The 12,469-nt window shown below is 39.2% G+C and overlaps 1 protein-coding gene across 2 annotated transcripts in view; it reads right to left on the bottom strand.

Annotated features, from left to right (window-relative positions):
- Positions 1 to 9,986, bottom strand: part of SEMA3D (semaphorin 3D) — a 212,171-nt gene extending 202,185 nt beyond the window's left edge. For both annotated transcript variants that reach the window (XM_088468794.1, XM_088468795.1), the window contains exon 1: positions 9,561 to 9,986. The gene's annotated coding sequence lies outside the window, so the exon portion shown is untranslated. The remainder of the gene's footprint in view (positions 1 to 9,560) is intronic.
- Between the last annotated feature and the right edge of the window lie 2,483 nt (positions 9,987 to 12,469).

Raw genomic sequence — 12,469 nt, 5'->3', positions numbered from 1 at the left:
GTACGGCAATCACTTACATACCATTCTGCTCCAACAGTGCAACCGCGCAACGGTGTATTCCTGGTCAAGTGGTGTCAGGTGATGCAGAGTTCCGGTATGCAACCCCCTATCCTTAGTCATAACCCTAACCTTCCCCTGCAGCCTTAACCTAAGCCCCCCCCTCCCCCCCACAGTCTAATTCTAATGTCGGCATTCTGCAGAATGTCTGGATTATACATGTTAACATTTCAAATGCTGACATTGTGAACATGTTGACATTCTTTAGATGTCAATATGTTCCATGTCAACATTTCAACAATGTCGACATAATAACAGTTGACATTCTGGTGTTGACATTATGACTGTCAATATGGTCACTTCATCCCATCTGAACTATATGCAGTTGTAATAAAGTAGTGCTGTAATCCTAGGTTACATTATATGGTTCAGAGGAAAGAATTTAGCTTGTTACCAAATATTTCCAGTATAACACAGTTGGGTATTAAATTAAATAACAGAGAAGAAAATAGCATATAGCAGTGGTTCTCAAACTCGGTCCTCAGGACCCCACACAGTTCACGTTTTGCAGGTCACCCAGCAGGTGCATAGGTGTAATTATTACTCACTGACACATTTTAAAAGGTCCACAGGTGGAGCTAATTATTTCACTTGATTCAGTGTGGAGACATGGAAAACATGCACTGTTTGGGGTCCTGAGGACCGAGGGCATGATTCAGACCCGCTCCCAAGCGCTGAGCGCTCGCAAGCGGGTCGATGGTGCCCTAATGCGCATGCGCACGACGGAAGGAGCTCCATCGTGCGCATGCACGAGACCCGCATAGCGACAGCCAAGCTGTCGCTATGGGTCTCGCACCAAAGGGGGCGTGCTGTCGATGGTGGGCTGCCCAGACGGAGGCGTTCCCATGAGAATGCCTACCATCTGGGTCCGGTCCCACTGACATCACTAGTGATGACAGTGTGAGTGCTTTTGGCTCTGATAGAGCCAAAAGCACTCCTGGGCTTGCGGCAGCGAGACCCTACCGCAGGGTCTCGTCGCAAGCCAGATGGTCGCGATGGTCTTGACCATCGCGACCATGTTTTTGGACGCTCGCATAAGCTGTGGGTGGTCACCAACAGCTATGCGAGCGGCCAGGAGGCCGCTTCATTTTTAGGTAGGAGGGCCCTGATTCAGAGCGAGCGCTCTGGTCAGAGCGTCCGGCTCTGAATCAGGCCCCAAGTTTGATAACCTGTGCCATATAGCAATTGTATGTGTTTTATTATTTAATGCAGATCAACATTTACCCAACAAAACGTTAACATAATGTTTATTTGTGGCTCAATTTACTTACAAATGGAAAATTTACATAATATTCAGTTGTTTATTTATGAAAAGTACTTTGTTCTGAGCCACCAGTTGTTATTTATTTTATATATCATTTGATATCAGAAGCCATGCATGTAATATATGACTATATTAAGTTTCTTTCTTGTTTTTAAAATTTCTGGCTTATCCAATTTTCATGTTAAGATAGTGTCATCTTCGTATTAAATTTTAAATCCCAATAGTAACTATTTCACAATAGCAACTGTAGTTCATTTGCGTGGAAATCTGTTGTAAAACTACATATATGAGTTCTACTGAAAACCATGTGTCAACATGAAATATCACTGATGACAAAGTGGAAAAATAAACTACAGTACTACAGTATATGCAATATGCATTTCACTGTTATTGGCTTCAAATAAATCCCATTCATTTTCTTCAACCTACCAAAGACTTAAGGCACAAACACATTTAACGATTCACTCCATGAGCGATATCGTTAAGAGTTTGCCGGGCTCAATGTCGTTGACGACATTGAGCCTATACACTGAGCCAGGGGCAAACGCAGGCTTTTTAAGGGGGGATTCTATATACATATATATAAAATTTCTATATCTATATACACACACATATATATATACAAAATAGATTTGGATAAACCGGCACTCCAGTGTAGAAGATACTGTACGTTGCCTGGGTGCCCTCCCCAAAATAATATAATACAGTCTGGCAATAATGGGCAGCACTCCACGTCTTATATGATGTAAATAAGTACAACTGCTACCACTCTGTTAGTCTGACGTAACGTTGGACTAACTGCGAGTGGTAGCAGTTGTACTTATTTGCATCGTATAAGACCCGGAGTGCTGCCCATCATTGCCAGACACTCTCCACACACACACACACACACACACTTATATATATATATATATATATATATAATTATACAGTATACAAACACAAGCATAGATATATTATATGTACACATGCATATGGATATGCACACCCATACATATGTCACAAACATTACACACACACTTACCTGGCAGCAGCTTTGCAGAGATGGGGACAGGACCTGCCACTGTCATTAGGCCCCTCCCCCTAGTGGTAAGCCACGATTCACGGGTCGATCGGGAGGGGGCGGGGTCAAATTAAGTGATTCTAATGGAATTGCATCATATTGGCTCCGCTTCCTCCCGATTGACCCGCGAATCGCGGCATTTTGCAGCGAGGGGGCGGGGCTTAATAATATGGTGCTCGCTTGTCTAGTCTGTCAGGGAGGGTTTATGGGTACTCAGAAACTCTCCCTGCATGCGCTGTGAACACTATCGTTAACAATATCATTCAGTGACATCATCCCTGAACATGCACAACCTGATTATATTGTCAGGTTGGCCAGCATGTTCAGGCGATGAAATATATCGTTAACGATCTGTGGGAGATAACGGTATCTTTCATACACACTTGCCAATATTGTGAACGATAACGATATCGTAATGGTTCAATCGTTCACAATATCGGCAAGTGTGTATGCGGCATTACAGATGATCTGGTGTTTTAAATGAAGATTTTGTAATTTTAGCCCCATCCACTCACATACAGCAGTGATTGTGTGATTGTGTTAAAAGGATTTGGCTTCATCTGTACAATGTACCTTTTAATAATTTCTACCACTTGGAGGCAGATTTAATTACTCCCGGGTTGTATCATGAGCTCTCCTGCATAAAGTATCTGGAACTATTCAATTAGAGTCAGTAAACACTGATTTCTGCTCACTCATCAGGAGGGTATGAGCCATAGTCAACGTTAACTGCTGTGCAAAGGTCCATAGTGTTGAATAGCTCTATGCACTTTACCTGGGAGCATTAGACCACACGACATAACCCACAGGTAATTGAATCTGCCCCCAAGTCTAGGCTGCAAGATTTCTCCCATTCTATACTTATTCTATACCTTGAAACATTGAGGGGCTGATTCTGAGTTGGGAGCAAAGCATAAAAAGCAAATACATTTGCATCTGGAACAAACCATGTTGCAATGTAAGGAGTGCAAATATATTTATTTTTTTCTATGCAGAGTAAATAGTGGCTGCTTTTGCATGTAGCCCATAAATGCAAAAAATTTAATTATGGGTGACTTCAAGAAGGAATCCTTTCTATGCAGCAAATGGAGAGATAGGGATTTCCTAACTAAACCCGAGGATATGGAGCTAAGATAATAGAGGGTATCTCCAGCGCTGAGAGGGGAATGGTATAAGAGTGTCAATGAAACAATAAGATGTGACATAACAATCCCTTAGCAAAGAGCTAATTAATAATAGTGGGAATTTGTTCAGAAAACCATCACAACCTCATATTCAGTATAGTGGGTCATACCTCTTACTTAAGCAAAGTGAACTGCAATGCAAAATGGGAATCAACCTGAAACATGTACAATTTAAAAAAAAATCTACATTAAATTAAATGGCATATTACACATCAAGATTATTGTTACAGATAAACAAATTTAAAAATATTAAAACATTGCTAGTGTAGACAAAGAAATCTAAAAAAAAACCCTTAAGCTTATGGAATTTACATAGTTTTCAAGATATATTACATGGAAATAAAATGAACAACCATAAAAATAAAGCATAAAATACAACCATAAAAGACTCACTTAAAACTAGACGCGTTTCATGGCAGCTGGCCGCTTCCTCAGGACAGCTTTATTTTTAAACTGCAATTTAGTTTTCAGTTTGTACACATCCCTCTCAAATGTAAATCTACTGTATCGGCACATTTTACTTCTGCCCTAACATGGTTTTACCAAGCTGCATAGTTACTAGACTTTTTACTTCCCTCCTAGCTCAGAATCAGCCCCTAAGACTCAGCAAATTGCGAAGAAGAACACAAAAATTTCCATGCTGGGGGTGCTGACCCTTACACATTTCCGGGCTCCTACAACCACCCATTCCCTGCCACCGATGCAAGTGGCACCAGTTAGGCAGAGCAGCAGGAAATGGATCAGGTCTCCCTAGCTTACCTAAATCAGGACTCTCCCACTGAAATCAGAACATCTTGGAGGTTTGCTTTTACTCTGACCTTTTCATCATTATTTTATATACTGCAGTTGTTCACTAACTTTCATAGTTTAAGCTGTTCCTAATAACAAAACTCTGCAAGGACTAGATTTCTTATCTACCCAGACATGTCTATTTATCAACTCATTTATTCCCGTAATCTTGTACACTCACTAGTGACATCTGCCACACAAAACACTTTATTTTCTTGTTCAGATAGATACCCCGATGAGTTCTATCTCCATTCATTTCTCCTGAACACATTCTAATTGCTCAAACCATGCACCTGTGTCTTTTATAACTCATACTTTTATCCTTATAAAATGTAAATTGCAATGAGGAAAGTATTGTAATTAATGAATGTTTGCCTTATTTTTCTACTTCATATCAACACAGGTTATGTTGGTACGGAATAATAATATCAGGATTCAGCTTTAACATTGATTTATCCAAATTTGAATCCTTTCATTTACTGAATAAATGTAATTTGACAATATAAGAAGCAAACAATACTGATCTCCAGTTGAATAATAAATAGGGAAAACCCTTGTGAATTTAACATTTCAAACACTTTAATGTTACAGACTTGTTGTGCCCTGATGAAGATTTACTGTGCCGTTCTGTATAACTACAAAAAATTTCCAGTACATTATATTTTAAACAAATATGACAGCATTAATACGCCAAATTCTGAAAGAGATCACTCATATCTGTCCAAACATTTGCATATCCATGCTTATTACACTGGGAAAATATACACGCTGCATAAATGCCACCTTTATAACTGTTATATAACGTAGTCTTACTGTAAAAAGGTAATATTTTGTACAAAAGTTAGTACTGTACTTGTTATGATTGATGGCAAGGTCAGTCGGGTGCTTTAGAATACTATGTTTTTCACCAGGAAATCACAGCAATTTAAAGCAACGATATGGTCAGTCCTTTCACAAACATTTCCCTTTATGTATGTATGTATGTATGTATGTATGCAGTTTTCTCAATTCACTTTTATGTTACACAGTTTATCATCGCTTTAATATGCTGAGATCTCCATAAAATGTCCCTCAGACCTCACCACTAGGGACACTATTCTTTTTGTGTCAGTTGATGCTGCTACACATCATTACAAAGATGCATGCAATATCTCAATATTCACTCATGCAAATTAAAATAATATAGATGCATGAAAATAATTCTGACTACACAAAACAACTCATCTGGTTTCTCATTAGTTAACAGGTACAAAATACAAGTCTCATGGGGTTTGAACAAATAGTATAACACATTATTCCTTTATATACAATATTAGAGTAGTCATAAGATGTCATACACGCACATACAACTTTTTGCAAGTGTGCTAAAGCTTGATATTAACAATGCTATTACTGCAACATCATGAAATAAAAAGTTCAAAACTGTTGTGGGAAATAGGGGTCTATTTACTAAGCCTTGGATGGAGATGAAGTGGACGTAGATAAAGTACCAACCAACTAGCTCCTATATGTCATTTTTCAAACACAGCCTGTGACATGACAGTTAGGAGCTGATTGGCTGGTACTTTATCTCTGTTCACATTATCTCCATCCAAGGCTTAGTAAATAGACCCCAGAGTCTCTTAATGCAGCACTTAAAAATGCAAATGTTTGTGGATAATTGCTGCATTAAGAGACTCTGGGGTCTATTTACTAAGCCTTGGATGGAGATAATGTGAACAGAGATAAAGTACCAGCCAATCAGCTCCTAACTGTCATGTCACAGGCTGTGTTTGAGAAATGACATATAGGAGCTGGTTGGTTGGTACTTTATCTACGTCCACTTTATCTCCATCCAAGGCTTAGTAAATAGACCCCAGAGTCTCTTAATGCAGCAATTATCCACAAACGTTTGCGTTTTTAAGTCCACCACTCCTTCCATAGCCGCACCACACAGCAAAATGAATAGCCCAGCTTTGTTGATAGGCTTGGAAAAAATGGCAATTATTAAATGCACTGAGGATTTGCAAGGCAAAAGAGGAAATCTAATGGTGCGTACACACATAGCGATAAAAATGCACAATTTTAACGATATCGTTACCTTTTAAATGTTAATTTTTAAACACGCCAAATACCAACGAAGCGCGGCCACGTATGGGCGATATCGTCCATCGGCCATGCATGCAGGTCAACTTGCTTGATATCGAGCAAGTTACTATAAGGACCCGCGATCAACGCTATAGCCGTCGGTGAGTAGGGGGTGTGCTGGGTGATCGATATCGATCTGGATGACTTATTGCTTTGCCAAAGTGTATTTGAAATCACATATGCTGGAAGCATGGCAGGGTGCAGGACGATCAGCTAGCGATATCGTATCGCTGACTGATTGCTAAGTGTGTACGCACCATAAGATTATATGGTGGAAACTTAACACCTTCAAGAAATGGCATGTTCTGTTGTGAAAGTAGTCATGCAAAATTGTGTCACAGTTCTGCTCATCTAACTATAGGAACCATATGATTTGCATAGCATCTACCTAAATATAATTAATCTGATCTTAATAGTTTCTTATGTAGTGCCCATATATTATGCTGAATATTTAATTATTCAGCCTCTGCCCCAATGAAACTTAAGGTGGCCATACACGATGAGTTTCAAAAGTTGGTCAGATCAGTTGTACGATTTCCGTTGAAAATTCTTCCCTTCAGATGCAAGACGATTTGTATTTAAAATGCAACTATTTCACATAAGACCATACGATTTGATCAATCACATCACATAATGTGTGTCAATTCCTACACGATCAGTTGAGATCTCTCTGCAAAACCATCTGATCTGCGATCCAACTAGACGACGGCAGGGACGCGCATCGGGGTCGCAGAAGACTCAAAATACAACTATTTTCAAATGATTGGTCTGTCCAGCCTGTAGAAATTGCCCAAATAGTGTCATCAATCGTCCCGTGTATGGCCAACATTACAATTATATCACACTAGGGTTAATTTAGTCACAAGTCAAGTAACTTGCCATATGTCTTTGAAGTGTCAGAAATGGAGGGAACATCCAAACTCCACACAGATAAAACTTTAGTTAGAATTGAACCCATGATTCAAGGACTGTGAGGAAGCAATACTACCACAGTGCCACTATGCTGCACATCATATGAAGTTGTTCAAAGATGTTACAGAATGAGTTTCATAACTCCAAGAAGTGCAGAGCAAATACACTAGTATAAAGGCTTTCTGCTAAATTCCTGACCACTGAACAATTGTTGTTTGTTAAGCCCTCTGCAAGTGGTGCATGGAGAAGATAAGGGGCCATTATTGAGACAGGAGTTGTAACAGTATCATTTGAAAGGAGGAAAAATATATCAAGCCAGGGCAACACGCAGTATAACTGAAACATTGGCTAGGTAACACCAGCTATAGATATTTTTATATTTTCTTATAATTACATATTACTAAAGAACAATTAAATCTCGGCAGATACACAGATGGGAACTGTTGTGTCATATAGGTCTTAGTAAGACAGTTACATAAAACATAACTCACATGCTGTTGAAGGCAAGCTGCTCTGTTATATTTCAAATTACTTGCAATGGTTAAAGTCAGCTATATACCACAGACAACTATGATTTTCACCAGGCTGCTTCACATTGCTACAGGATAAATCATTGTGTTTTGCTATGGCCTAATTACTTAGGATTAGTAACAGAGATGTATCTGGGGTATGATTAGAGCATGCAGGTTTTGGGTGTCAGTTTGTCAGTGAGAGGTTACAGCAGAAGTCATATGTTATAGACATGACTATAAGGTTGAACAATGTAACAGATGTTACTAGTGAGAATTAAATCATTAAACAAATGTTATTTGCAACTCTCAAAGTTTACTGTCAAAAGTATGTAATATTTCAATTAATGACCAACAAACAAGTTTATTACACAAACTATTTAGAATAAAAGATACAGTAGTGTTCCTAAGGAACATTTCTTTTTAAGTCAATATAACTGTAACTTTCAACATCAAAGTCATGCTACTTATTATTGTCTTAGTATAATCTAACATGGAATTCAGAAGTACAGTAGTGATACAAAGCAGATACTGGAGAATCCCACCACTAAAATAGTAATATCCTGTTTGGACAATATCTGACTTCCAGTATATATTAGGTCAAAGTAAGCAAAACAGTAATTACAGTTGACATTAGAGAGCCTGGTATCTATATTATATCAGTAATATCATATGATGTCACACTTCACACTGGGTTTGAAGTAATTTCTTTATGTAATACTTGTCTGCAATTACTTTACATTTTTTATTCCACAAAATGAAAAAAATAACTTTTTACTCTCCTGCCATATTTTAAGTGAGTTACACTTTTTCCTATAATTCCATATACAGTACATGTTACATCATACCCAAGAAGACAGAGTATAATATCAACAATCCAAAAATTTAGCAATATTATTATGCACAGCTACATTACACTGAAGGATAATACCCCAGACAAGTTCACTACAAGCTCAGTCATAGACTATTATTAGGGATTTAAAAAATGTATGCTTCCAGCATATGTGATTTAAAATACACTTTGGCAAAGCAGTATGTTATGGTAATGTCTATGGCTCAAGCTGCAATATGTAGACTTCCCTGCAAATGTTGGCAGACTTTCACCTACTAGGAAATAACCGTATCTGCCAATGCTTAAGAAAAAAAGCACTCTGAAAATTCAGCACACAGCAATGATGTGATTACTTTGTAATGGAGTGTACTACAGTTGGAACTGTCATAACTTTAATGATTATACTACACCAAATTGCAATATGCTATAAATAATAAACAGAATTTAAGCCTAATACTCTTTATATTAAACATTGTAGGTCAGATATAAAACCAGAAGGTCCAATCTAAACTGCATAAAAGACACCAATTCTTGAAGAATTCCAGTGTAGCTTCCTGCACTTACTGTATATTATTGCATCAGATCACATTATTAGGCAGATGTCTCCTTTTCAATATGAAGCTCCTGGGAAACAATATGTCTCATTATACAAAGTCTATTTCTGCATATAACTGCCTACGCAGGTGTGTATAGCCCAGTATGACCACTGATAAATCATTAGCAATTTACTATGAATATCTGGATTTTTATTAATCTAACACAAATGTCTTTCTGCCCATATACTGTATGTTCAGTAAAGTTAAATAATGCCAATGTGCTTTACCTATATTTTCAGCAGGCGATGAAGTGAATCCAAGGAGTATAAAAGTTGTCTGTACTGTAAATAGGGAATCTGCCAGCAGTTATCCAGTCCACTGTCAGGAGATGATCAGCACTAGACGGGGCAGCAGCTTGTGCTATGGATTTACACAGAGAGCTGTCACGCCAAATAAATGAAACCCAGGGCTCGCCAGCATGGGAAAAGTCAAGTAAAGGGTCCTACTTAGGAGCATTAAGTGAAGCCTGATCATTAGCCTGTGCTGGGCTAGTGCTGCTCAGAACGTCTTCTCCCTCTGATGCTTGTGGTGGGTAATGTCACAGACTGGGCTGGAGTTCATCCACTCATTCATCCACTTTGTCAACAAACCAAGCAGCTCCCTGTGTATGAGGGACTCCAATTACAGTCTGTACTGTGCAGCAAGGAGGGGAGGAGTGAGGCACAGGGACAGCCCGTTCACACTCAGTCTCTCCAGTAACTGGCAGTGGCATAGCTTCTGATGGCGTGCTGGGCTCACACACACGCTGGCAGGAGAGAAGTGTTGTTTTAAACCGCAATATGAGATATAGATGTGAAATAGAACAGTGATTCATTGTTTAGAAGCTTAGTAAGGCAGCCCCGGCTTTCCTAGTCCTTAATGGCAACCGTGATGTAAGTGACGTAATGGCTTCGTGACTTACATGGCTTGCTAAGAGTTAATGCTGCTAAGTACTGGCCAAATTAACCCTTCGGTAGATAGAGATCCCAGTAATTATATACTGTAGGCTAGAGTTGGATATTACCTGGATATGTGTGACAGAGGTGATTTCCACTAAGGAAAAAGTCATGAATGCATTTTTATTATTGCTATTTTAAGTAGAGCATTTGTCACTTCTGCATTGGCTAATAAGTGGTTATATATTTTTCAAGGCAGGATTAACAACTTAACTGGCTAATATTTTTCCAAATATTTCCCCAAAAATGTACTTTATTTGTAAAAAGTATGTAAATATTATCTATTTAAACCTGGATCAGTATATATTTTTTTAACAAATATACAGATTTGCTAATAAAATTATACTAAATCAGGTTATATAATTAATATCTATGTAAACTTATTTTAAAAAAATCAACAATTTGGGGGACATATTTTGAAAAATGTGTTTTCTACAGTTTAGACACAAAACAAAAAACTTTGCAGTGATTGCTCAGAATGTGGGCTATCCTGTTCAAGCCAGGGCCGGGCTGGCCATCTGGCACTTCTGGCAAATGCCAGGAGGGCCAATGGTTTCAGGGCCAGCTCAAGGTGTCGGAGGTGTCCCCGCCACCCCCCCCCCCCACCAGGGTTCACGGTATAAGCTCAGGGGGAAGGAAGGGGTAGCGGCAGTGATGGGCCGGTGCGCTTTGCTCAGCCGGGAAGAGAAGGGGGAGTGCCGCAAGGCCAGGCCCCCATGACTCGTGCCACACCCTCTTGAAATGTAAACACGCCCCCTTTGCGAGCATGCACACCGAAGGCACGAGCACAGGGGGGACTGCTAGCCCCAGTCCGTCCCTGGTTCAAGCTTTGCAGGCACCTGAGCCCTGTTAGGTTGGGCTGCAGGAAGACTTTCTGCACCTGCAACAGGCAATTCTGTTAGGATAACTTTTCATTGTGGGCACAGAGAGAGTAGGGGGCTGGGGCGGATATGATGGAGCAGAGGGGCGGCACTGCCTGCTAAGCTTGGCAGCTGCTAGAAAATTACCTTCATTCAGCAACCGATGGTAGTATCTGACACGGTCGCTCGCATGAGATGCAACCGTGTTAGCGAAAGCTCAGCTTGTCATGGTCGCATCTCATGCGGCAATGTCAGGCAACGTGTTAGGGGCCACATGGGTTTTGGGCTAAAAATTATCAAGGAGAAGTGGATGGATGTGACCAGTGCTGTGTGTGCATGTACACCCACTACACTATCAGCCCCAATGTTTCTTTAAATACATAAAAATAGAAAAAAAATATTATTTTGTGAGGAAAATAAAAATACAATTTTAATACTTATTAATGGATGATGCTGTGACCAGTTGGTCATCCTCATGCTCTCATGGGTCTGTGCAGGCCTGTGGAGGCTTATGTAAAGACCTTGGGGCTACAGGCCAATCTGCCTCGCTGTAAATCGAGCCCTGATATTTTTATATCTCCGGGGGAAAACCTTTATATTTCATGGCTCTAGTGTCACCATAGGTAGAAAAGCCAGCTCTGTGGATGCTAGAGCACCTCCAATATTTGCGCTGTCGCTGCCACTAACCTTTTCTATGACTTGCATCTCTCAGGCATATATAAATTAAAAAATATGTATAAATAAGTTTAAAATAGTACTGTAGTTTCTTTAATGAGGTCTGCATGAACTGCAAATGTGCCACATATAACAGTAAATATAACAAAGCAATTGTATTATAGAAATCATTGAAAATTATTTGAGTCACACAATGTATATACTATGAGAATCCCAGCTTATTAAAAACCAATTATTCTTGCTGTTTGGGTTGTAAATGTAAATGTAACCCTTTCCTATTGTTATTAACTCATGTTGATAACAAAATAAATTAGAGATAGGTGAACTGGTTCTGTCAAATGTCAGCAGTTTGTGAATTGATCCAGTTTTACCCCAAATTTACAGAGTAATTTATGTCTCCTTGGAGAATCAGACCAATTACAGTGCATTGACAATAAAAAGAGACAAATCAGCAAGAATCAACAAATATCACAAATCTATATCCTTATAAATGGAGCTCACAGCCCCTCTTGCACTCATTCTACTTGGACTGTACTAGGGGGACATGTGTATTAATGCTTCTATTTGTGATTGTGACATGTGATGTGAGCCTTACCTCTGACTGCTATAATCTTTCTTCACTACTATGCACACTTGGTATATATACATGGAACTTGATCCTATAGA

This window comes from Taudactylus pleione, unplaced genomic scaffold (genome assembly GCF_031769625.1).
Source record: "Taudactylus pleione unplaced genomic scaffold, aTauple2 ptg000086l, whole genome shotgun sequence".
NCBI lineage: Eukaryota > Metazoa > Chordata > Amphibia > Anura > Myobatrachidae > Taudactylus > Taudactylus pleione.
Note: the sequence above shows the minus strand (reverse complement) of the source record. Positions and strands in the feature narration are given on the sequence as shown.